Genomic DNA, 26726 nt, shown 5'->3' with positions numbered 1-26726 from the left:
TACATCTTACCGTATGGATTCAAAAGTCGGACTGGGGTGTCCACAGGTAAGCTTCCTCAAGGAGTACCTCTGTTCCACTCCATGCAGCTCTCTGTGTTTTGGGGTGAATCTGGAGTGAATCTGCTGAGTCAGAGTTTCTGCACAGGTGTGTACCTAGGTACCGGGTGATGTAAATCCGTTGGGATATGCATCCAAGTGGCGGGGCTATGCATCTGTCAAAGAGTGTACTCTTTGCTGTCTGCACACAGCTGTCTAGGCTCAGGCTGCAGCAGGTGTCTGCAGGTGAGTAGAGCATGGCTCAGGGTGGAGGCTTCCGGCCCGTAATCCTTATCTGGCTTTCTCTCTGGCTTCAAGAGATAGGAACTGGTAACGATTAAGTTGGGTCCTGGAGTAAGAGGGCCTCCCACCCATGAGTCCCTGGTCTATCCATGCTAGCTGCCACCAAAGCCGGGCTGGGCATTCCCCACTCCATCCCCCCTCTCTCTTCACGGGGGCCCACACTTGCCCACCCACACGCCAGAGGCCCAAGACCCAGAGCCCAAAGGCTTTTGAGGGTTCTGCTGAAAAATAGCTAGGCCCTCAAATATGAAAAGAAATCACATGAAGAGGCTGCAAGTAATAAATGCTTAATTATATGTCTCCAAAATGTAACATTGTGCCACCTGCAAAGCTGCTCAGCTCATATGGGTTATATAGAAATGATCTGTGATGGGGGATCTGGCTGTGCTTTCTTGTGTTTGAAATGGGACGGATAGGGACGCCTGGGGGGCTCAGCGGTTTGGCACCTCCCTTTGGCCCAGGGCATGATCCTGGAGTTCCAGGATTGAGTCCTACCTCAGGCTCTTTGCGGGGAGCCTGCTTCTCCCTCTGCCTATGTCTCTGCCTCTCTCTCTGTGTCTCTCATGAGTAAATAAATAAAATCTTAAAAAAAAAATGAAATGGAATGGATAGCATCCAGGAGGACGAAGACCCAAGAACATCCAGAGACAGCCCTGGCCAGTCCCCTGAGCTCCAGCAGGAGGACCCAGCCAATTGGTCCCCAACTCTCTGCTGGCTGTCTGTCACATAGAGGCATCCTCTGCCCTGTAAGTGATGGGGGGTCACCCTGGCATGCTGTCAGACCTGGCACAAGGACACTGGGAAGGTGTAGCTCCGTGTGTGTGTGTGTGTGTGTGTGTGTGTGTGTGTGTGTGTGTCCGTTACAGGCTTCTGAGTGCCAGGCCTGCCTGCAGCTTGTGTCTGAATGGGTTTATGCTCAAACACAGGGAGCAACCGCAGTGCTGGTATAATTGTGTGTAAGGGACTGTGCTTTCTGCCCAGACGGTTATGATGCTTCTTTTTTTCTGTGTGTGTGTGTACATGCATGTGTGCATGCCCCAACAGATAACTTGCCTGAACATGAGGGCTTTGGGGGGTGTGCTGGCTTGGGGGATGGTGTGCGGGTGGCCCCCACCCCAGCATCCCTCACCATCATTATCTCAGCAGGAGCAGCTCTTGCCCTGGGTCCCGCCCTCACTGTTTCAAGCAGCTGCTGCTTTCCCCCAAATTAACCCCTCTGCTTCATCTTCTCATTTTCCTGCTGGGGGACCTTGGGCTGGCTGGGGAGGGGTCTCGGGAGGGCAGTCCCCCAGCAGGCAAGCTGATCTTTCACGGACCCCAGCCCCCCCCACCCCCCAGTCCACTGGGATTCCTTTTCTTTCTTCATTCCTGTTGCTGTGGAGGACAGGGATAGTATGATTGGGTATCAGTTTGCTCTTGTGACTGCATGTGTGTTTGTGTGTATGTGCATGTGTGTGTTTGTGCACATGCGTGTGTGACACATCAGGTGGGAGAGGAAGGGACTGGCTCTAGGATGGGAATGGATCAGAAGCACTGTGACAGGGCCCTGGCTGCCTGGGAGGGGTGGGGATGCTCTCTCAGTTTTAGGGTCTCAGCACCTGGGTCCTGAGCTCCCCTGGCAGCACAGAAGGGCCCAAATAGTCTAAAGTGGCTTTTCCCAACTGGGGAAGTCATGGGTCCACCCGAGGCTTATCCGAGGGCAACGAGGGAAGCTCAGCCTGGGCAGAGGGCATGTAGCGTCCCCTCTCTGCTCAAAGGGCCCCATCCAGGTAAAGGAGATCCAGGATCTCAACCGAGGTGGCTGAGGAGAGGGGGAAGCAGGAGGATAGGTGAGAGAAGGGTGAAGGAAGGAGTTAATCCCAGGAGGCCTTGATTTGAACTGCTCTGCCTGCCACCTCCCTGAGGCCAGGAAGAAAGGAGTGGGCTCCAGAGATTCCAGATGAAGCCCAGGGTAGGTGCAGACAAGGGACCCCAGGTCTGAGGGAGGTGGGTGGACAGCCACCTCCAAGCTGGGTGCTCTGAGCTCTGGTGGCCCTGTGGAAGGACCCTATGCCACGACGCAAATCTGTAGACCATGCCAGGTGGCAGGGACCTCACCTACCAGAACCTTGGCTCTGATTCCAAGACATTCAAGTTCTCCTGCGTGCCCTTGGGACATCAACGTGAGCAAGACCGGGGGGCAGCCCCCCATGGAGCAGCAGGCTGCTGGGATTGCAGGGGAAGAGCCAGCACTGGGAAAGGGAATGGGAGCTCAGGGAGGTGGCTGTCCAAATGAAGCACATCACCCAGCTTAGGGAAGGTTTCTCGGAGAGGGTGGTGTCTCAGCCCAGGCCTGAATGACTGGTTGTAATAATAACACAAATAATTACTTGTAATCATAGCAACAGACAATAGCAACCCCGAGAAACTTCCCAAATGCCAGATAGATCTTCTCAGCTTTATAACCCTCATCTTACAGGTGAGGAAATGGAGACTCAGAAAGGTGCCCGACAACGAATCACTAGTAAGTGACAGAGCCAAGATTTCAAGACCACCAGAGTTATTGGCCCACCCCAGGATGCAGCCTTGTGTGCCGCTCTGCCCCCTTCCTGATTTCAGCAGCAGCTGCATGGGTCTCCGAGCACCTGCTGAGCCTCGAAGGTTAGCCTGGCAGCCTGGACCAGGCTCCTGTAGGCCAGATGCTGGCGCCACCAGGAAAGGCAGGTGTAGTGCTCCGACCAGTGTTTACAGAGACTGACACCTACCTGGCCCTGTTTTCATTTGCTTTCTAGTTGAGAAGGGAAAAGGCCTGGGTTTTTATGACACCAGCTTGTGATTCTATTTTCTGTTTAAATTCTGGGTGAGGGAAAAATAAGAGACATCAGAGAAACCTTCAGAATCTCATTTTGAGAGTCTGAGCTGCAGATAAATGAGCCTCCTGCAGAAATGCTACATCAAAGCAAATTTTCTCAGCTGTATTTTCTTTCTTTTAATAGGGCCATTTACTATATTAATATTCCAGGAAGTCATTTTAATTTCATGTTTATCATCCATTGGGAAAGTTAAACAGGATCAATATGTAACCAGTGGTGAATTTGGGGATCTGGGGGGAGAAGGGGAGTGTTTGGAGGCTGTGGTGATTCCACCACTGGGAGTCCTTGAGAGGGGAGTGGGGGAGGGGGCTGAAGAAGGGAGGACAGGCTGGGATGGGGGAGGGGAAGAGGAAGCATGGGGGAGCTGGAAGGTGGTGATTGAACACGCATCAGAGGAACAATTATTGAGCAGCTACTAGTGTGAGGCACAGCTTATGCCTTATGTTTTTTAATCCTCACAATTCACGAAGTAGACATTCTTATTCCCATCATCACATATGGGGAAACTGAGGCTCGGAAAATTTGTCACATGCCCACAGTCTTCCAGGAGAACTCTGACTCATTGACTGATTCACTCAAGAAATATATGTCAAACACCTGCTATGTGCCAGGCATTTACCTAGCAGCTGGAGAATTTTGGTCAATGAAAGCTAATTTACCAAAAGCCTAAGGCTCCATGTCAAATCTACTGAATGTCTCTTTTAGTGAATTGCCTGCTTCTGGGGAAACAGGTGAGCCCCTGCCCTGGTGGAGGTTACAGTCAAGTGGGATGACAGGCTCTCATCAATAATCACACAAGTCAACATGAACCTACCATCTATGGTAGGGGTTAGGGCTGGGACGGGGGGCTTCATCTAGAGGGGCAGGCTTCCTGTGCCGGGTGGGGACGTGCCACCAGCGAGGGGAAGCATGGGAGGCAGCTGCTTGACTAGGAAGCACGGAGCCTTGTTCCTAGGAGCAAGAGATGGTTGGTTCTAGGGAGCAAGAGAAGAAAACAAAGTTGGGAGGAGCCAGGGACCTCAGGGGCCGCTGAGGTGGACAGCAGGGATGATGGGACCCCTTGAGCTGAGGAACGACTTGGGGGGGCCCTAGAGGGCCATGAGGCAGATGTATACTCTGGATTAACTTCTATGTATCTGGTGTCCTCAAGCCTGGTCTCTGGAAGGCACATTCCCAGGCTGTGCCAGGAGACAGGGGTGGGAAGTAGTGAACGTGAAACAAAGCCCCATGAGCTGAGGCTGTTTCAGGAGGACTCGGGAGGATGCAGTGGACGCTAAAGATGGGGATCGGCCTCAGGGAATTTAGAGCCAGAGAAGGCAAAACCCTGGAATCATGTGGGATTCTCCTCTTCCTCAAACCGCCCTACACTTGATCCGTCAGCTCATCCTGCCGGCTTACCTCGGCGGTCCATCCTGAATCAGACCTCTACCCGCCGGCCACGGCCACGTCCCTGAACTAAGCCAGCAGCTGCTCTCCCCCAGATTACCCAGGAGCCTCCTTCCTCTTGTCTCTGCCTTTGTCCTTGACCCCCTACCTTCTATTCTCAACACCGCAGCCCGAGTGATCCCTTTAAAACATAAAGCACATCATGCCTAAAACCCTCTGGTAGATTCTTGTCTCACTCAGACAAAAGCTAGTTCTTACAGAGGCCCACGAGGCCTTACAGTCTCCCCACTCCTCTGTGGCTCTAAGTCCTTCTGCTCCACCGTTGCTAGCGCAGTTACTCGGGCCTGCTTGCTGTGGCAGCCACTTGCCGGCCATGGTCCCTCCTCAGCACCTTCGCACTTTTTACTTGCTGTTCCCACTCACTGCAGTGCTCTTCCCTCGATATATGTGCTTGCTCGCTCCTTCACTTGCTTCCAGTCTCTGCTCAGAGTCACTTTCTCTGACCACCCTGTTTGCACTGTGGTCCTCCCCACCAGCCCCCCGCCCATTGCTGCCTGCTTGTGTTCCATGGCATTTCTCACTCCTAATACAGGTATAACGTACTTATTTACTTTGCTTGTGGTCTGCCTCCCCTCTCTAAATGTAAGCTCCACAGGGTGGAGATTTTGTCCATTTTGTTCACGGTTACATCCCCTTTGGCTACAACAGTGCCTAGGCCATCATGGGTGCTTTAGTTAGCTGGATAAGAAGGGATACCTCCCAATGCTGGGAGTAAGGAGCAAGGTGCCAAAGGGAATACTACTTCTGGGATGACTTGTTCTTAATTTAATTCTTGTGATTTCTTTGGCTCCTCACAATAGCCCTTCATGGTGAAAACTATTTTTGGGCTCATATTCCAGATGGCACAGCTGAGGCTCAGGTAGGTGGAAGGGGAGGTGGGAGAGCTGGACATCCTGCTGATCTCAGGACAGGCGCTGGTGCCAGATCGTGTGGGCTGATGCCTGGTGCCTCCATTTACCGTCTACAGGACCTTGGACAAGATTTGTCTTTCCTGTGCCTCTATGTCCTCATCTACAAAATGGGTACAATCACAGTACCCACATCCAAGGGCTGTTAGAAGAATTAAATGGCACAGTACATGCCATTAGCTTGAACTGCACAGAAGATGCTCAATACTGTTGGCTCTTGTTATTCTGGGAACTATACTGTGCTGTGTTAGGGGGGCTCCTCGGTTACTCCCCATCCAGGAGTCTCCATCCCATTTCCACAGGGGACCTTGGGTCAGCCCAAGCCTCTGCCTCCAAATGGCAGTGGCCAGGCTTGTTCAGTCCCATTTGTTTAGGTGGAATTTAATTTTTCCCTGAGCTGAGAGTCTTCTGTGCCCCCCTGCCCTCTCTTTTGCTCTCATCAGCAGGAAAATGAGCTCTGGGAGCTTTCCCCCTAGTCCAGAAATCCAAGGTGAAGAATTTCATTAACAATCAAGAGGACATAATCAACATTCTAATAATTCCAGATCTGCACTCCCCCAATTTTGCAGCCTCCCCCCCGCAAAAAAAGGCCGCCATCCTCCCCACTCTATCCCATTCCTGGCACTCTCAGACACACTCACCTTGACCAAGAAATCTCATTTCCTCTCAAGCAAAATTTACTTTCCTATTAAATTCAGCACCTACTTCTGCCCTGATGATGAAGGGATGTGCTCCAGACTTTCTGGACCTCTCCTGCTTCTGAAAGAGATGTGAGCAGGAGCGGTGGTATCATGAGGGCCTGGCTCTCTCACACCTCCTGGAAGGTTCCAAAGTGGGCTGACACATTTTCCCCTAGGGACTCAGCAACTCCTTACTCCGTGGCCAGGGAGGCAGGACTTCTGGTGCAGCGGAAGACGAGGGCCCTGGCAATCTCTTCCTCAGGACTGCCGAATGGCCCCGTACCCCAGCACTTAGGAAGATTGATTGATTGATTGATTTAAAAGATTTTATTTATTTATTCATCAGAGACACACAGAGAGAGGCAGAGACATAGGCAGAGGGAGAAAGCAGGCTCCTGCAGGGAGCCCGATGTGAGACTTGATCCCAGGATGCCGGGATCATGCCCTGGAGCCAAAGGCAGATGCTCAACTGCTGAGCCACCCAGGCACCTCACTTAGGAAGATTTAGCCTATACCACTTTCTGCCTCTATGACCCTGGATAACTTAATTTTTCTGGGTTTCAGTTTCCTTACCTGTAAAATGGGGATCATAGCAGTAATGCTCCTCTCAAGGCCACTGAGGGGATGAAAGGAGGTAACGTTTAGCACAGTGCCTGATATGGATTATTACAAGCACACTGCTGGTTATAGGGTCTCTTGCACTTGAATCCTGCACCATGGTACCCACCATCCTTAAAAAAAAAAAAAAAAGTTTTTATTTATTCATGAGAGAGGCAGAGACACAGACAGAGGAGAAGCAGGCTCCATGTAGGAAGCCTGATGTGGGACTCGATCCCAGGACTCCAGGATCATGCCCTGGGCAGAAGGCAGGCGCCAAACTGCTGAGCCACCCAGGGATCCCCCCACCATCCTTTCTCTCACCTTTTTCCTTCCTTCATCCAGTTGGAATATAAAGACTGCTTATTGGTACAGTGAAGTGTGGATGATGAGTATGTTACACAGGCCTTTGCAGTGTGATCAGAGCTATGACAGGCAAAGTTCCAGGGATATGGGAACCCAAATGGGATGCCTGTGTGAAATCAGAGGGTCTGGCAGGAGCTGACTTGTGTTGAGAGCTGAGCAATGAGGAGTTTGCCTGGAGATGATAAGTAGGAGGTACTGAGGATGGAAACTGTCAGGGCAAAGGCCTGGAGGTGAGAGCTCCTAGCGGAGTGCTCTTTCTGCAGAGGTGCTGAGGGGCCGTCAGGAGCCGAGCCCAGAGGGGTAAACCCGGCATGGTGAGCCGTGAGAGGGAGTTTGGCATTTATCCTGAGGGCAACGTGGAGCCAATGAAGGACACTGAGGAAAGGAATGACCTGAGTTTTCTTTCTTTCTTCTTCTTTTTAAGATTTTATTTATTTATTCATGAGAGACACACAGAGAGAGGCAGAGACACAGGCAGAGGGAGAAGCAGCCTCCCTGCAGGGAACCTGATGCAGGACTGGATCCCAGGACTCCGGGATCAGGCCCTGAGCCAAAGGCAGGTGCTCAACCACTGAGCCACCCAGGTGTCTAAGTTTTCTTAGAGAAACATCTATTTGGTTGCAGTGTGGGGACCAGGGGGCAAGGGCTGATGTGGGGAGATAGTGAGAATGTGGGTGGGGCCCGGGCCGGGGAAGGAGCTGGAGAAAAGTGGATGTGTGCATCACAGAGGCAATCCTGGGCAGGGCCATCCTGACGGACAGTCAGGGTAGTGGAAATGACGGTTGGCTGCAGTGTGGCTTGAGCCAGTAGAGGTTTGGGGTAGGGGCCAGTAGAAGTACAAGGACCAGGGACAGAATGGTACACTGCATGCCTGGGCCCGGGTAGGGGAATTCTGTTGCCCAGGTCTCCATCTAAGAAGCTGCCTGGGGGAGACAGGGCTTAGAGCAGGAGCCCAGGGGTCTCAGGTCACCCTGGCCTGGCCCCGCTCAGGGCTCTACGCAGCTGGGGCCACAAGGATTCCAGGCTTACCAGAGGCTGCAGCTGGACCTTTAGTTTCCTAATCTCTGAATCCTCTGGAAATCCCTTTTGAGCCTTGAGTGGCCCCTAAATGTACTTCCCGATGGCAGCCCCGTGGCAGGGCTAATGGCACCTCCCTTGTGCTTCATAAACACACACACACCCTCTAGCCCACCCATGTGCGCATGTGCACACACACAGATGCAGACACACACAGTGTTTTCAGGCTGGGGATGAGCTCAGGGGGAAATGGGTTGGCAGGGGGTGAGAGCGAGGGGCAGGGCCCTTGAGCATCCAGGAGAGGAGGCAGCACAGGAGGAGGAGGGAAAAGAGGGACTGGACTGGGTAGGGAAGATACTCCCAGCTGCAGCCTCCCTGGCTCAAGCGGAGGTTAACCCTCAGGGAGAGGGCAGGAGTACTGCTGTGCTGGAAGTGACCAAAAGCTCTCCCTCCTGGAGCTTCAGCTGGTTGTCAAACTTCCAGACACCTTCCCTCTAGCTCCTTCCTAGGGCTCATGGCTCCAGGTGCCTCCCCAGCCTCTGACCTTCCCCCTTAGGGGATGTACAGCAGGTCTGGCTCCTGTACTCTCTCTGTGTGTGTGTGTGTGTGTGTGTGTGTGTGTGTGTGTGTTCTGGGGAGAGGGAGACTATTTGGGAAAAAAAGTTGAGGAAGGAGGAAAGTCTTGCCTTCCTTTGTACTGGGGATGAAGAGGTTGTTCTCACTTGTATGGAAGGTAAGATAGATAGTTGGTTCGGAGCTTCCTGGAAGGTCTCCTGCCCTCACCCCTGGTCTCCAATCTTTTCTCTGTATGGCAGCCATCTCACCCTCTGGCCCCCCAGTCTTTTTTTTTTTTTTTTTTTTTTAAAGATTTTATTTATTTGAAAGAGAGTGAGCCAGAGACAGCAGAGGGGAAAAGCATGGGGAGAAACAGACTCCCCACTAAGCAGGGAGCCTGACGTGGGGCTTGATCCCAGGACCCTGGGATCATGACCTGAGCTAAAAGGCAGATGCTTAACTCACTGAGCCACCCAGGCACCCCTCCCCCAATCTTTCTATAGCTCCTCAGTGTCCTCAGCATCCAGTACAAACTCTCAAACATGAATGACAGGACCTCTGTCCACCCTCCCGCCTCCTCTACATTGACACCCCTCCACCTAAGACCTCCAGGGTTCCTCCCGCTGTTGTTCCCTTGGCTGGCCTAGCTCCACACCCTACCCTTCTTCCTCATTCTTTAGGTCTCTGACATCCGGAAGCAAACTTTCTCAGACCACCCCTCTAAGCTAGTAAAGATTCCACCTTTGGGCCCCGGGGCCTCCTTCCCCCACTCCCCTAGCCTGTGGTTTTTGCCTCCCAGCTCTGATCACTCTGTGTTGTAACTGTTTAGCCTTTTGCCTCTCAAGGCTGTGAGCTCTGTGAGTGCAGGAACTTGCCTTTCTAGAATCCTCAATGCCTGGCACTATGACTAGCATTCATTAGATAGTGGAAGAAAAACTCCAGGAGTTAGTAAAATGGTATTCCATTTCAGGCCAAAAGCCAGTTAGAGATCACCAAGATGACCTCCTACTTTTGAGCCCTAGACAGTGGAAAGGACTTGCCCAAGGTCACAGAGAGAGTGTCTGAACCAGAAAAAAAACTCCGGTGTTCTAACTACTGAGATCTTGGCCTCCTATGGTGGGCTCTGGGGGTGGGGAATGGGAGTCGGGGTGCAAAGCAGGAGTGCATAGGGGCGTGCAATGGGGGGAGGGTTCAACCTGAGGATCCCCCAGCAGCAGCACTTGTAGTGTGTGTGTGTGTGTGTGTGTGTTTGACTGGTGGGGAAACTTCCTTCCTTCCTGCTGCCCCGTGGTGAGGGGACCTTGCTCCCTGGGGAGGAGCCCACTTGGATCTGGGTGACAGAGGTGCTGGGAAGCCAAGCTGTTCAGGCCCTTGGACTGGTGATTGACGTCATCCTAAGCCCCCCTGGGGAAGCTGAGAGTAGGTACCCATGGGGCAAGGCAGGCCCTGGGGAAGCAATCAGAGGCTAATAGCCTCCCAGGCTGAGATGCAATTAGGGGCAAATACCTAGGGGACCTGGAGGCTGGAGGGGGGCAGGAGGCTGTTTGGAGTTGGAGGTGGGGGCACACCTCTACCCTGGGCTCAGGGTCAGACTGGCTAGGAGGAGGACACATGTTCTGTAAAGAAACCCTCAAATAGAAGGAACGGTAGAGACACAGGTGGGTAGTGAGGCAGAGGGGGCCCTGGAGGTGAAGCACAATCATGGAAGATTAAGTGGGGAGGGATGTCTTCCCAGAACCCCCGATAGAACAGTGAAAGCCAAGCTAAGTAGCTGAGATCCTTAGCCTTTCTGAGTGGCAGTTTCCGTCTCTGTACGATGAGCATAATAACAGAATCTATCTCAGAGGGCTATTGGGAAAGTCAAATGAGAAAAAGCATGTAGAGTGCTTAGCTCAGAACCCAGCCCTTACCAAGCGCTCAGTAAATCATCATGATGATGATGGAGGGAAGTGGTGTCACATTTGAGGCCTACATAACACATTTGGGTATCATGCAGACCTGGGTTCAGAGCCCACTCCTCCACTGACCAGCTTTAGGAGGAGGTCTGTAAACACATCTACTAGCACTACTTAACCTCAGCCCGGGAGGGGTGAGGTGCATGAGGAGAGGCAAACTGCCTGGAAGCAGGTTCTCCCTGTAGCTCCCCAGGACTGACTGACTGATGACCACTGACTCCTGGACCCCAGGTTGCCACCTCAAATCTTCTGTCCCTGAGACCACAAAGCAGCTCTCCCTGACTGTGACCTCAGGGGCTCCAGCAGGGGCCACTTCCCCCTCTATCCAAGGTCTGCAAAGCTTGGCTTCCTTCCAGAGCCTTGAGGGGCTGCTGACAGGGACAAGTGACTGTGATCCAGAGGTGAGTTTTTTTTAAGATTTTATTTCTTTATTTACGAGAGAGAGGCAGAGACACAAGCAGGCTCCGTGCAGGGAACCGGATGTGGGACTTGATTCCGGGTCTCCAGGATCACTCCCTGGACTGAAGGCGGCGCTAAACCGCCGAGCCACCCGGGCTGCCCTGGAGGTGAGTTCTATTTAGAAACTCCCACCAGATACAGTGCAGCTGAGAGGCCCTGAGAACTTGTTGGACCAGTTCAGTCCTCCCGGAGCCACAGCCCCAGGCTAGCCTCAGCCCAGAACAGAGAAGGGAGGGTGTGACATTCTTCCCGAGTGGCCTTTCCTGAGCACTTTATCTACGTCATCTCATCATCTTGTGCAATCCTCACAACCCCCAGGTATCATCCCTAGTTTGCAAATGGGTAAAAGAGGTCGGAGAGATGAAGTACAAGGCCCAAAGCTGCCTAACTAGTGTCAGCCCCAGCATTCAGAGGCAGGTTTGTTCCAGGGCACGGCGCAGCAGTTCTGAATTGGAGGGAGAAGCTTGCAAATGACCTGGCCTGTGCCACACACACTCCTCCAGGAAGGGGACCCCTTCCCCTGCCCAGTTCTTGAGGTCTGTAGGCATATACAGGTTGGCAGCATTAACAAGCCCTGGATTTGGATGCTGGCAGTCTGAGGAAACGTGGGTAAAGGCCCAGAAGTGGAGAGCAGTGTCCAGCCCACGAGGCAATGGGCTGGGGTGCAGGTGTGGGTGCCCAAGGACACAGGATGGTGCCCAGTTCTGTGGTCCCTTTTCACCTGCCTCCCAGCCAGGGAATGAGTCCAGGTACTTTGAGATAAAACAGCCCCAAACTGGGGAAATACAGCCACAGACCTGCTGCGGTGGCTGCCTTGCGGTAAATATGAACCTGGATTTCCTGGTCTCCGGATGACTCAGCATAGCTAGGCCCAAGGTTTTCCTCTCTGTTGGTGGAGAAGGTGGAAATCGGCCACACCCACCCCCCTAGAGGCAGTTTCAGTGAAAAGGTCTTCCTCCCCAGCTCCCACACAGGCTGAGCCAGAGGGAGCCACACTCCATCCCCAGGGCCCAGCAGAGGCTGGAGATCCAGCCCAGTGTGGCAGCAAGAGCATGGCCCTGACCGGACCCGAGTCCCATCCTAGCCCTGCTACTTACCTGCTGTATGGCCTGAGTCCCAGTTTCATCTGTAAAATGGGAATAATCATATCCACCTCCACACAGATTAACCTGGAACATTTGCAAGGGAAGCACAGGTATTCTACGATTGTCTGATTCCTTTCCTCCCCAGCTCCCAAGGCTCTCTGGCAACTGAAATCCATCCTTAGCAGCAGAACCATCCCAAGACTCCCCTTTACAATGCACGGAGCTGGGAAGAGAGGAACAGCCATTAAGTCTGCCTGAGATGAAGCAGGCCCAGAGTCTGACTTTTACAGCTGCGGGATAGAAATGATGATGTTGTCCTTGTTATTGAGCTACTGACACCTGAGAAAAGCAGTGCTGATAAGGCCTTAGAATGCAGATTCTGGTCCCACTCCCTTATTTTAAGAAGTGGAAAGGCAGAGATGGGGGAGCTGCTGGTCCAAGATCACCCAGAGGGCCAGGGACTAGTGGGGCCAGGCCACAATCCAGTTTGCCCGTGGCTTGGCTTCCTTCACGTTGGGAGACACAGGTCCTGGGAGGGGAAGGGCCCTGACCCGGAGGCCCCGCTGCTCTTGGCCACTTCTGGGGCACGTTGGAACTGGACCTGGCACGTAGCGGACATCCAACAAGTATTTGTGGAATGAATGACTGACTGAATGAATGAATGAGGTGGTAGGAAGACAAAGGTGCGCTTCCAGATGGGAGGCTGTCTCTCTGAGACTGTGGTCACCTTGACAAGGAGCCCTTAGAATGTCCCCAGGGTTGAGTCCTCATATCTGTTCTGCTTGCTTTGCCTCCTGCAGACGGCAGCTTAGAGAGCCTAAGAGTCCTTAGGGACAAGGACTGGGGCCTCCGCTAGAGGGGTGGGCTTAGGCAGTGGGAGAGTTAGTTGAAGGAGGCAGGGAGGCTGGGCCGCTTCTTCTGCTGTCAGAGCTCTGTGAGGGAGGAGTGCTCGGAGTCTGGGGCTGGAGGGAAGGCTTGGTGAAACTGGGGGGTGGCTCTGGGAACCTGAGTCACACTTGCTCAGAGCGGGACACCTGGGGGGCTCTGCAGGCAAAGGCCACCTCCATTCCCCGCAGGTAGACCCAACTCAGCTCCCAACTCAGCTGGGCTGCTCCGGATCCTGTTGCTGTGGAGACACAGGGAGCAGGAGGGGTAGGGGTGCAGTTAGGGCGATGAAGGGGTTTGGTTGGGATGGGGTCAGGCACAACACCCACTGGCCTATGCAAGGTGACAGCCACTGGGTTTAGAGTCCACAGCCCTGGGCTAGAATCCCAATTATGAACTCGTGACCTTGGACAAGGGATATCACATCTCTGACCTTCAGTTCCCTCATCTTTAAAATGGGGTTATAATAGTCTCCCTAGGGGGGTTGTGCTGTTCACTTGAGCCTACATGTGGACAGCACAGTGCCAGAGCATAGTGAGACCCAGTAAACAGTAACTATTAATTCTATAATTGGGGTTAGGATTGGGGCTCTGCAGGAGTCTGCCCCGAAGGCAGCAGCTCCCTGCCCTCAGCCTGTTCTTTGGGACTCCTGGGTGAGGCTGGAGAGAAGCCTGACTCATTCTCCACAGACACAGGCGATCAAGAGTCAGGAGTTATGTCATCCTTTGAACATGGGCCTGGAGGCTCTGCCGCAGGCACATCTGAAAAATAAATAATAACAACTTGAATAATTCACAGAATCTGTGTGAATAATTCACCAGGGCCTCCCAAGCACCAGCCGATTAGTCACCGCAGACCCAGGCTCTGGGCCTGTCTGCCTCTGGCTGCCCCAGCAGCCTGGGGAGTGTGGCCTGGCCACAAGTGCAGGCGATCGCAGGCGTGAAGGAACAGTTGGAGGGGCCCTCCCGAGGCAGCTGGGTCGGGGGCAGCCTGGGACGTCGGACCATGGTCTCTCCAAGACAGAGACCCATGGCTGGGAAGCCAAAGGGGGCTGTACTAAAGTCCCTGAGTTAGTGAGACGCTGTAGCTGGCCACCCCTGTTTCTTCCCTCTGGCCTGCATTTTGGAGACCTGGAAGAAGGGGAGCCCCTTCTTGGTATATTTCAGTGACCAGTAGCCAGCCCCATGTAGCCCCATGTCCACAGGGACCCCAGGTTTCAAGGTCTTTGGGTCCTGAAATCTAGTCTGCAAAGCCCACATTGACCTCTCATGTCTCTTCTGGGAGGTAGTATGAGTCAGGCGTTAAATGCCTCTGCTTAGGACTCAGATAGACCTCAGTTTAACCTCTCAATGACCTTCCTGTCTGTCCTGGCCAAGTGGCTCACACCTGCCAGGACTCCATTTGCTTGTCTGTAAAATGGGGATTAAAAATGCCCACTTCAGGATGGCCAGGTGGCTCAGTGGTTGAGTGTCTGCCTTAGGCTTAGGATGTGACCCCAGGGTCCTGGGATCGAGTCCCACATCAGTCTCCCTGCAGGGAGTGTGCTTCTCCCTCTGCCTGTGTCTCTGTGTTTCTCATGAATAAATAAATAAATAATCTTAAAAAATAGGGCAGGCCAGGTGGCTCAGCGGTTTAGCACCACCTTCAGTCCAGGGCCTGATCCTGAGGACCCAGGATCGGGTCCCACATTGGGCTCCCTGCATGGAGCCTGCTTCTCCCTCTGCCTGTGTCTCTGCCTCTCTCTCTCTCTCTCTCTCTCTGTGTCTCTCATGAATAAATAAGTAAAATCTTAAAAAAAAAAATCTTAAAAAATAAAAACACCCACTTCATAACATTGCTGCTGTTCTGCGGGTGACATGATGTAATGACCATCAGTTGCTTAGTGCAATGCCTGGCACATAGGAAGTGCTCAAAAACAGTAGCTATTGTGGATACTCACGTTCTTCCCAAAGTTAGCATGGTGGAGACTCAGAGTAGGAAGAGGGCTGCTCAGATGTCGCAGATGTTCATATGACACATGCTCTGCAGGCCCAGGAGACAGGCACAGACTGCTGGCCAATCCTATCTATTGCCATGTGGGTGGCCTGCGAGGTCCTCCAAGTAGACACTCCACTCAAACGCCTACCATCCTGTTTATTTGCTCCTCAGCACTTGCCACAACTTGTGATTATGTTCTTAGTAACTTATTCACTTTTTGATTGTGTGCCTTCCTCACTAGACTGTGAGCTCCATGAGGACAGGGGCCTCAACTGTCTTGTTTACCAATATCTCCCCAGGCCTTGGAATACTGCCTGGCACATAGTAGGTGCTCAATAAATATATGTCCATAAATTAACAGATTCATCAGCCTATTGGAAGAGAGCCTCCATCACTGGGGGTCAGAAGATGTTTGGGGCCAGTAGCTAGGTGTGCAGCTCAGAGTGAGGACAAAGGTTTTGGGGCTGGCCCCTGCCAGTTTGGCTGCAGGGGTGAGAAAAATGTCTATCTCTCCCTGTCTTCCCCCCCTTCCAGGTAAGTCTTCCCCAGACCAACGGTACCAGGGACACTTAATGGTGGCACAGGCTTGCTGCGCCTTCCCCAATAATGATTTAATCGCTGTTTAGAGTTTCCTGTGGCATTAATGATTACTCCCCAGAACAGGAGGAATAATTGGCTGCATTCTCACCGTGAGCGAGCTCCCTGTTAGTGGGGAGCTGAGCCTGTTCTTCTGTAATCTTGTTCTCTCACCTGCCTGCAACTCACTCGTAGGGTGATGGAGATGGATGAGCTCATGTGTGCAGAGTTGCTGGGAAGCCACCTGGAGGCTGCAGGGCCTGGCTGGGTCTAGGAGGCTACAGGGACAGGGGGAGACTGAGGACAAGATACGCAGGAATCCAGAGACTGCTGGAGGAAGAGCAAGAGCCGAGAGACAGTGAGAGAGAATGGTACTGCGAATCCACGTTCTTGGACCAAGTGACCCCCAGGCTCAGCTCCTAGCTTCCAGTTCTTCCAGCCGCCTTGCCCTTGCTGTTCTGCACAGGCTTCTGTGCATGAATGTGTACCCTCCAGTGTGCGTGCATCTCTAGTGCACTGGTTCTCAAAGAGCAGAACCCTGACCACCAGCAGCAGCACTTGGCATATGCTTAGAACACACATTCTAGGCCCTACCTCAGACCTACTAAATCAGAAACCCAGATGTGGAGCCTAGCCCTCTGATGAGCTTTTTTGTTTGTTTGTTTTTTAAGACTTTGAGAGAGAGTGGGCCAGCGAGAGAGAGAGAGAGAGAGAGAGAGAGAGAGAGAGAGCGCACGTGCAGAGGCAGAGTTAGGGCAGAGGGAGAGGGAGAAGCAGACTCCCTGTTGAGCAGGGAGCCCAATGTGGGGCTCTATCCCAGGACCCCGAGATCATGACCTGAGCTGAAGGCAGATACTCAACTGACTGAGCCACCCAGGCACTGCTCTAACGAGCTTTCTGGATGACTCTGGTGCACCCAGGTATGAGATGCCCTGCTCTAATGTATAGAGTATGTAGAGATGTGTGAAGTGGGTGTGTGTGCTGTGTGGGCATGGCCACTTGCACATACATATAAGGTGTCGAGCATGTAGAGCTCTATCCCCAGCCAGAGGCCAGAAAAGATAAGTCCCAGGCAGAAACCAGGTACCACCAGAGAAACCAGGACTTCTTGCTTCCTGGGTGGCCGCAGGACCCCCTGGCTGGGAATCGGAGGGGCTAAGAGAGGTCAACTGTCCCTGTCAAGGCCTCCATAAAGTAGGCCTGGGAGCAGAATCTGCTGAGGGGTGCTGGCCTCTGTTCTGATTCCTCCATGTGCTTCAAGTAAGGACCCAATCCTGGCTCTGCTACTCCAGGGATTTAGAGTCTTAAATCCTTCCCCCATTCCACCCCTCCAGGAGCCATTGCCTTTGGGCTTCAAGGAAGTGAATTTTCAGGGATTAAGCAATTTAAGAAGGACTATGCAGGGCTAGGGGGAAATGAATTATCAGTTGAGAGCCAAGAGAGGCAGTACCCACCCACAGGAGCGGCAGGCAATGCAGCACAATTTGGGGCTACACCCAAATATTTTATATTTTAGAGAGGAGGAGTGGGAGGCAGGGTAGAGTGAAAGCAATCCCTGGAGGTTCCTAGGGTAGCTCTGGGGTGTGAGGGCATTGCAGGGGAGGAGAGGGAAGGGATGGGAAGGGGAGGGTAAAGATAGAGGATGGGGAAGGACAGGGCATTAGGAAGAAGTGGGTGAAATGGAGAGTAGGAGACCATGAAACCATGGGCAGATGGGAGGAGTAAGGGAGGAGGGTAGAGGGGAGGGGAAGGGACAAGAGAAGAGAAGTGAGGCTCAGGTGGAGGAGAGGAGGGAAAGGGGTGGAGGAGGTCCAGGCAGCAGGAGAGTGAGAGTGGTGATCCCACCACAGGCACCTACAGGGGGCAGGATGGAGGAGAGTCACTAAGGATTAGGGATGCCCAATCCTCGGGGAGGAGGGGGCACAGGGGCCTCTTCCACCCTAGGCTAATCTGAAGAAAGGGGTGTGGGCCTGAGATCCATTAAGAATCTGAAACAACAACAATAAAAAAGAATCTGAAACAAAGGAGAAAGCAAGCTGCTTGTTGGGTTTTGTATTTAACAAGGCCAACAAATGGAAGGAGTATGAATAATTAGGAAGTAATGAAGACCTTGCAAAAATAGCTTTTTCCTTTGGAAAAAAAAAAAAAGTAACAACAACAACAAAAAAAACACTCAGAAAACCAGAACATATGCAAATCGCCCATCTTGGGCAGGTGAGTGAGTCAGCAAGCCAAGTCACCCAGGCCCTAACAGCCCAGCTGGGCCTAGGGATATGGGGTGGGGGAGGTGGAAAGAAGGGGGCAGGGGGGGAATTGGCTGGGTGGCCCAATCCTGCCAGAGTAAGTTGGGAAGTTGAGATCCTGAACCTTTCCCATGCTTCCCAGCCTGCTGCTCTCTTGACTGGAGCACCCGGGACCCATTTGGTGGAGACCATGACAGTCCCCAGCAGTGATGCTGACTTCAAAAGTCTATCCTGAACCCCAGTATCTCTCACTTCTTCTAATTACCACCGGGGCCCCATCATCCATTAATTCTATGCAACCCTTTCTGAACTCCTTTCTATTTTCAGCTTGCAAAGACCCCTTGAGGGTAACAAATTCCTGGAGTTGGACAGCAGCTGTGTCAAGCAGGACTTCCCTTTAGAAATCCTAAATTAAGTAACTAACTTCAGAAGGGACCTCCCTGTTCTGGGCTAATGTTTCTTTATCAGTAACTTGGGAGGTTGGGGTCAACACCCCCCTCCCCCTCAGAGTTTCCAACAGCCCTTTTGCTCTCACATCCAAATATTGGGGTGAGACAGAGTTGGGTCCAAATAGAGGCTCTACCTCTTCCTAGCTGTAGGACCTTTGGACAAGTCACTTATCTTTCTGACCTTAGTGTTTCCATCTGCAAAATGAGAAATAATCATATATATATATATATTATTATAAACTATATATATGTGTGTGTGTGTGTATATATATATATATATACACTTTATTTATTATTATTATAAACTATATATATGTGTGTGTGTGTGTATATATATATATATATATACACTTTATTTATTCATGAGAGACACACAGAGAGAGGCAGAGACACAGGCAGAGGAAGAAGCAGGCTCCCTGTGGGGAACCTGATGCAGGACTCAATCCCAGGACCCCAGGATCATGACCTGAGGGAAAGGCCTATGCTCAACCACTGAGCCACCCAGGTGTCCCTGAGAAATATATTGCCTCTTTCAAAGATCAGGACATGATGGAATAATGTACGCAAGTCATCTCAAACAGTTCTTAGCACCTGAGAAGGTGGCTGTAGCTCTGTGCTAGGCGCTGTTCTAGGCCTTAGAGGGAAAGGAGTGAGCAAGATAGGGAGGTGGCTGCCCTTAGGGAGCTTATATCCCAAGAGGATGTGGGGAGATCACCCTAAGCCAGGAAACCATTCATTACAGTGATTCCAAAGAGTAATGGAGCTCTGAGGACAATAAAGAGGTGATGGAAGGGTGGGAGACAGATGGCTGATCTGGGAAGGCCTCTTTGTTGAAATGACATTTGAGCTGAGAAGAAGCCAGATAAATGGATCTGGGGGAGGAATTTGTGTAACTAGTCTCAGGATTTGCAAGTAGTTCAGGGCCACATTTTCTCAATCCTGTAGGATTTCATAGAATTTTTTTTTTTTATTTCATAGAATTTGACCCCCCCCCAACCCTCATCCCACTCGGCTTTCCTTCTCAGATTTCTCTCTGTGCTTAGAGTCCTCCTTGTCTGTTCCTGGGTCCCAGGCCTGAGAAGTGGCAGAGGGAGCAGAGGGGCTGACAGCTCCACCTCCTCCTTCCCTGGCTCCCTCGCTCCCACGCTGTCCCTCCCCTGCTTCTCTCCCCTTGCTGCCTGCCCAGGGTGATGGATGCCTCCTTCCCAGGGCTGAGTCACGGGCTGCTTCTTACAAGCTCTGGGCCAAGCCTCTGCCACCACCCTCCTCCAGGCCCCTGAGGGGAGGCAGATTTATAGGGGGTTTCCCTAGGGACCTGCGTAAGCTCTGCTTCACGTTGCCTCTGAGGCTGCAGGAGAGGAGGCCACCACTCAGGGCTCAGAGCCACTTTCTTCAATGCACTCAAGCACACTGAGGCCCAGAAGGGAGAGGTGCTCCTAAGGTTGCACCAGCACCGGCAGTGGCTGAGCAGAGGCTTGAGGTCAGAGATTTAGACTCCATGTCCAGTGCTCTTTTTCCTGGCACACCAGGCTGCTTGCCTACATTTAGGGCTTTGTAGCCCTCTCTTCTACAGATATCTTTCTACAGATATCTACTGAGCCCCTACAATGTAGTAGGCACTGTGTTGGGCCCCAGGGGTCAATAATAAGTAGACAAAATGCCGAGTCCCTGTCTTCCTGGAGCTTATCCTCTGGTGGACTAAACAGGGGTTCATCAGCCAGTCACTCACGTGTAACAGAAGAGGAGCATTTCTCACACAATAGCATTCTCGGCGAAGGGAACAGCTGAGGTAGGAGCGAGCGGGGCGTGTTCAGGGAGCACAGACAAGGTGTGACGGCTGAAGTGAAGCAGGGGAATGGAGTGATGATGGATAGGGCCGCAGGGTCAGATCATCAAGGTCTGTATGTAGAGTGTACACAGGTGTAGCTTAAAGTGAGGAGGTGAGCTGATGGGTTAAGAGGGTCAACCCTGACTGCTCCCGGGAGCAGGGCTGGCAGGCTGCACTCAGAGTAATGGTGCGCCGGACGATGCACCCCCAGGAAGGGCCTGAAGGAAAATCTGCCTGCTGCGTCCTTGCAGCCTTGCAGCCGAGTACAGGCACAGCAGAGATACAGGGCCTCTTAAGAGATTTCCTGGACAGCCCCCCACTCCGCACCCTACCACCCCCCACCAAGAAAAAAGCAGGCTGTGCCTCAGGCACAGCGAAGAACAGGTGGTGTTTGGCAGGCATTTCCGTGACTGGAGGGTGTTTCTGAGTTGGGGGGACTGAGCCCCTCTGTCTTGGCCTCATTTCTGGGGCTCACGCTGCCCCTCCCCGGGGGCAGCCAGACTTGAGGGGGGGTGGGGCTTCAGCAAGTGCGATGCAGCAAGGAGCTATTTAAAGCTGCCGGCAGCTCGCCCCTTCTGTTCACGGCTCTGCCGCTCTGCCGGGTGGGAGCTGCCATCGTCACGCACCCACCGGCGCCACAGGAACACAGCAGCCCAGTGCACCCACACAGAGACGGGGGGGGGGGGTGTCTCCGTGCACCTCCACAGCTTGCCAGAGGGGCCCGCTGCCTGTAGGACAGGGCTGAGACAGAAGTGGACCCTGGCCAGACCCTCACTGCCCTCCCCCCCACCTTGTTCGCATCCACAGCCCCGGAAGGTAGCCTAAATTTAGGACATCCCCCCCATTGGCTACGAGCATAACCAATTAACGGCTTTCTGAGGGTGTTGGTGGAGGCAGGGGCATCTTCAGGTCCATGTGGGACTGGAAGTGCTTCTTGCTTCCAGAAGTCTGTCCCAGGCCTTGGGGGAAGAGTCATGAGCACCCAACTCCATCACTCACACCTCCCAGGGTCCCACAGCAGGAGTCATCTGTGGGGGCTCTTCGGGATCTGCAGGGATTCAAAGCACAAGCTGTGGGAACAAATGGCCCCAGTGTGAATACAGGCAGATGACTTAACACATCTGGGCCTCAGTTTCTTTCTCTGGGAAGTGGGGATAAAAATAAGGTCCACCTCATTGATAGTTGTAAGGATTTTCTTTGAATTAAAAATGTACAGAGCTTCCCCATAGGCTAGCACAGAGTAGGCTCCCAGGAAGAGACGGCTTTTGCCAATATTACTATCATCATCACACTACATTTTGAAATGGGCCTCCTCCAGGCCCCTGTGGATACAGACATGGGACGAGGGTCCCTGGGACAAGAAGTGGCCAGTGAATTTGGCCCTGAGTTCACTGCACCTGCTCTCTTTGGCCTGGACACACACAGGCACTGGGCATGTCCTGAGGTCCTAGCAGTGCTGACTGTGATGTGCTAGAGTCTCCGTCTCTGCTCTGATCCTTACCAGCAGAGCACCCAACTCGAAGACCTCTGGCTCAGGAGCTGGACTCCTCAGGAGATCCGCTGATTCCACCAGACCAGGGCAAAGGGGGAACTGAGGCTCTTCTTTCTGGACCAGAGAGGTCTCTGCAAGGTCAACCTTGAAATACAGTCTGTTCACCTTCAGGACCAGACCAAAATGATGAGGGGATCTATAGGGGAATGTCCTAAATGGAAAGGACCATTAGCAACTCAAAACTGCTTGGGGGAGAGGATAGATGGGCAAGCCTAGAGATTGCTAGAAGCAGCAAAGGAGTAACAGGGGCAGAAGAGTCCTGGCAGGGGTGCCAGTAGGGAGACAAGTAAGGTTCAGGCAAGGGGAGGCCCCAAGGAGCCCCATACCATGGCCTTTCATGGCAGCTAGTTCTTGATCAATCCCATAGCCCCCTTACCCACACTTACCACCCCCTAAATCCTTACCCAATGTTCTGTAACTCTACTCCAGGTCCCCTCCACTCACCCAGAGTTCCTTCATCTCACCAACGCTGTCTTCTTCTAATCCTGCCTTTCACTGAAACTTCTTCCTTTTCACCCCATCTAGTCCACCTTGTTACATTCAATGACCCCCACTCCCCTCCATCATCCCACCCAGGGTCCTTTCTGGGTAGCCTGGGTCCTCTGTGATAGTCCCAGGACTCTCTCCCTAGCTCAGCTCCCTTTTCCGGGCCCCCATCACCCCCTTCCGTCATCGTGTTCCGCAGCCAGCCGCCCGGGAGCTGAATCAGAGCCATAGAGCTAACATTTGCACACACGTCTCTCCAGATGACAGGCAAGATGGGCCTTCTGCCCTCGGCCCACACACACCCGTGCTCAGGAAGCACAGAGAGCCAGGGCTGCGCTCCACACGGGCTGAGGAAGAGGGCTGAGGGGGCCCTTCCTTTCTGGATAACTGGCCTGACCTGGCCCCTTGGGCCTTTCCTTGCTCAAGGCTGGGACTCACTGTCTAGGAGGCAGAAAAAAGATGAGATGGAGAAAGATCCTGTGATTGGCAGAGAGAGGCAGCAAGAGAGTTCAGATCAGAGAGGGAACAGAGGAGGAAAACAGGGAAGAGGCAGGTCCAGAGACTGAATAGAGACAACCATCCAAGAGCTGGAAACAAGCAGAGAAAGAGAGAGGGACTGAGGAGGAAATGCAGAGCGAAGGGAGCAGATGAGCAAAAGGATGGGCGGGTGGTGCAAGTGGGGGTGGGGAGGAAGAGGGACCCCAAGAGGGAATAGGAGCTGTCACCTAGGAGTGAGAGCTCAGACACTGCCAGCAGCACTAGCAAACCCCGAGGGGAAGCCTCAGAGATCTGCAGGGAAATCAGAATCCAGGGCTTCCACAGAAGGATCTAGAGCTGTACCTGGACGGGGGGAGCAGAAGCGTTTCCCAGGCCTCCTGGGACTGGAGGGGAGCTGCTGGCAGGTGAGTCTGAAGACAAAGTGAGGACCACAAAGCACCTCGCCTGGCAGAGCCCAGACCCAGAAGTTCTGCTGGGAAGGGTTGGGCTGATCCAAGGGGAGGCCTCCGGATGCCAGCCCAATGGTCACCTGCTGGCAGCAACACTTCTACCCAGTCATAGTTACCATGGCCACCATTTATTTGAGCACCTACTATGTGCCAGGTGTTTACATCCATTACATTGTAATCCTTTCAGACAAAATGCTTTCGAGGCCAATCCCAGCATTACTCCCATTTTACAGATGAGAAAACCAAGACTCAGAAACAAAAAGGGCCTTGTCTAGATCTGTCTGACTCCACCACATAATCTGTTAGCCTCTGCTTTTCTAGCAGTACATGTGGTTTCATCTCTGCAGTTTTCCCAACACATACACATGGGCAGACCCCAGGAGACACACACATACAAGTGCTCCCAGGGGGGACTTGGTATCTGTCCTTCATCTGCCCCTTGGTTTTCCCACCCCCAGCCCCGGCATATCTTGCTTTCCCTCCGCAGTATCTCAGATCATCTCCTTCTAGCTCGGCAGCTAAGAACAAGGATGACGTCATTGCTTTTATTTAAAGAAAAGGGCTGAGCTGGAGCTTTAGTATGGGGGTTCACGTGGGTGCAGGAGCCAAGGGACTGGCAATCCCAGCTCGTGGCCCAGCCTCTTCTGTCCCCCCAACTGCCATTGCTGAGCTGCTTCATGACCCTGCCCGGTCCCCTGAGAAGCACCCCTGTGAGGGCTCTGCTTAGCCCGGGAGCAGTATGGGAGGGACCAATGTGTGAAGGAAAGAAGGTGCCAGAATTCTGTGAGGACACTGCATTTGTTATAGAGTGCTAGGGCCAAGGGACATGCTGTTGTTAAAGCCATACTACAGGGGAAACTGAGGCTCCAGGACAGAAAGTGAGTCACTCAAGGTGGTTATGTATGCATGGTATTCCACCCAGTAGGATGGTCATGGGCAGGAGGATTAAATGGGGCACTAACACAGAGGCTAGGTCCAAGCTCTTCCTCTTTCATCTAATGGTCTGAGTCTAATTACCTGTTTCTCTCTAGAACACCTGAGGGGGGCATCAGTGAGGAGAGAGCCCAGGAGTGGGATCTGTTCAGCTTTCCCTGGGCTCCCAGTTCCCTTCCAGGGCCTGTCCTCCTACCCACGCAGGATCTCTCAGCCATATCTCTCACCCTTTCTGGCCGCAGCCTTACTCCCTTACGGGAGGCCTCTTTTTGGGAGGTATGGAACATTTATGACCTCATTTCAATCTAGCAACATTGCTGAGAGGTTGGTATGGCTATGATCACCCCCATTTTACAGCCAAGGCCACTGGGGCTTGGAAAGAGTGAGCAGCCCTCGCTAGTTACCCAGCCAGTAAGTGGCAGAGCCAGGGTGCAAATCCAGGTTTGTCATGCTCCAAAGCCACCATCCTCTGCTTCTTTCTTGCTATTCTATAGGCCTCTCCCTCAGCTCCCTCAGTTTCTCTGCACTCCCCAATCCTCTAACAGGGCTGAGGAGTCTCTCAGACATCTACGACCTTGTCCCAGCAAAAGGCTCCAGAACAGAGGATTGGGACCACCATCTTGTGCTCCCCAGTCCATTCCTGGGGCCCCTAACCCAGGCAGCTTTCAGTGAGTTACTGCCAGAAGCAGGCAGAGATGCTTGTTCTATATTTTATTTAGCCACTAATTGCCTGCATTTAAAAGGCATTGCAGTGCCACAGTCGTCCTCTATTTCATACCCTGATGCCTGTTTCTGCATGAAGAGACACTGGGGCAGGGGAACAAGTAGGAGAGGGGCCATGGTCTCTCCATGACAGCTTTAAAAGCCTGACCCCAGCACTCAGTGCTGGAGGATGTCAGGTTGTCACCCTGAGAAGCGAGAGGGGGCATACAGGGGCTGGGGCCTCTGCCGAAAGGAAGAGAGAGGTCGGAGCCCTGGCAAGGGCCAGGAAGGAGTGGGAGGGGGCGCTCCATGTCCCCACTCACCCCTAGGATGAGGGTCCAGCTGATGGAGCCCTACCCAAAATGCCTCGGGTCTAGCTCTGTTCTCAAAGCTGGAGGACTCTGCAATAAAGCAGCTGCTTGAAAAAAGGACACAGCACAGCCCTCAAGCTCCATCTGTTGTGATCAGGAAGGAGACAATACGTTAGCCCTGCCTTTGCCCAAGAGCAAGAGATGAAAATTTAAGGAGATGAGGGTACGGGTGGGAAGGTGGAGGTAAGTGGATGAGACGAGTGGTCGATGGCAGGTAAGCTCTAAGACAGCCCAGTCTTCCCACTTTGGGTTTTCCTCCTGCTGGGGAAGTACATACATTGGTCAATGAACAGAAAACTTGGTTCCCACCCTTTCCCAGTCTAATCCTGAGCCAAATGTCAGCTCTCACACTAACAGCAGACCTGTTGACCCTCACCTCATCTCTGACCCTAACTCCAAGCCCCATCCCAGCTACAACTTTATCCTGATCCTGTTCTCTGGCACCAAAATCAAGCCAAGGTCCACCCTGAATTCTTACCCTAACAATGATGACGATCCCAATCCCAACTCCAACTCCACCCCCCACCTACCTCCACTCCCAACCTCTCCCTGTCCCATGTGTCCTCATTCTAGTTTCTACCTATAGGGAAGGGGGGCCCTGCCTGGCCCTGCCTGCTTTTCCAGTGATTACCTATCATCTGACCCAGCCCTTTCTCCAACCCAAGTTGACTAGCTGCACATGATGCTAGCCCCTTATCCTGGCACTACACCTGGCGCCTGGCTTGGTCCTGTGGCACCCGACAAGGTTGCATGTGGATTAGAGGACTGCCACCTTGGAGCCAAGCTGCCCAGCCAGAGGAACTCTGGGGTGGTGCCTCCCATTTCTGAGTGCTCCAGGTCCCAACTCTGAGTGCAGGAATCTGGGCCCCCTCTGCTGTATTCAGCTCTCAGCAATCGGCCTGATGACACCAGGACATGGGCAGGGATGTGACAGTGCCCCCAGCTGAGGAGCCATGCTTCTCCTGAGGAATGGTGAGAAATTAGCACTCTGCAGAGCAGCCCCACCATTGCCACTCCTCACACCTCACTGGGTAATTTCTACAAGGCCGAAGGCTGAGCCTAATGGGCAGCCTGCTTCCAGCCCGCTGGACAATCAGGGAGAGCAGCCCCCAGGGTCTCCCACTGAATGAAGGGCTCTGCGCACTGCTAAAATGATGACATTTCCATCTGGCAGGAGAGAAGGGCACTGTGAAAGCTTGGAATCCTGTAGCCACTGGGAGACGACGAGCAAGTCAGAGTGCTTTGCTGAGCCCTTAGAAGCAGAAAAACGGCCTCCCTGGGGATGGGCATAGAAGTTATCCCTGTCAGTGGCTTGAGTGCCAAGAAGCCACCATCTGAGCTCAGCAAATGCTGAGTGATTAAGCCTCCAATGTGCAAAGCCTTCCAAAAAGCCCCTCCAAGAACAGCTCTGTGTACCTGTGCCCTGTTCCCGGGGCCCACCGCCTTCCACCCTTGAGCCACCAGTGACAAATGCCAGCTGTTGCCACCACGTGGGCTGGCAACCCCCAAACCAGCTAT

At 52.9% G+C, this 26726-nt stretch overlaps 1 long non-coding RNA gene across 2 annotated transcripts in view; it reads right to left on the bottom strand.

Moving 5' to 3' along the window:
• Positions 1-13691: 13691 nt before the first annotated feature.
• The window catches only part of LOC111092030, a 37455-nt gene continuing 24420 nt past the window's right edge, over positions 13692-26726 (bottom strand). The window contains exon 3 of one of the 2 annotated variants that reach the window (XR_005355469.1): positions 13692-13905. This is a non-coding gene — a long non-coding RNA (uncharacterized LOC111092030). Of the gene's footprint in view, positions 13906-14873; positions 16028-26726 lie in introns of those variants that run through there. The other variant, XR_005355470.1, reaches the window with a different exon arrangement.

The sequence above is a fragment of the Canis lupus genome, chromosome 2 (assembly GCF_011100685.1).
Source record: "Canis lupus familiaris isolate Mischka breed German Shepherd chromosome 2, alternate assembly UU_Cfam_GSD_1.0, whole genome shotgun sequence".
Lineage (NCBI taxonomy): Eukaryota > Metazoa > Chordata > Mammalia > Carnivora > Canidae > Canis > Canis lupus.
The sequence above is the reverse complement of the archived record's forward strand: the minus strand, read 5'-3'. Positions and strand labels throughout refer to the sequence as shown.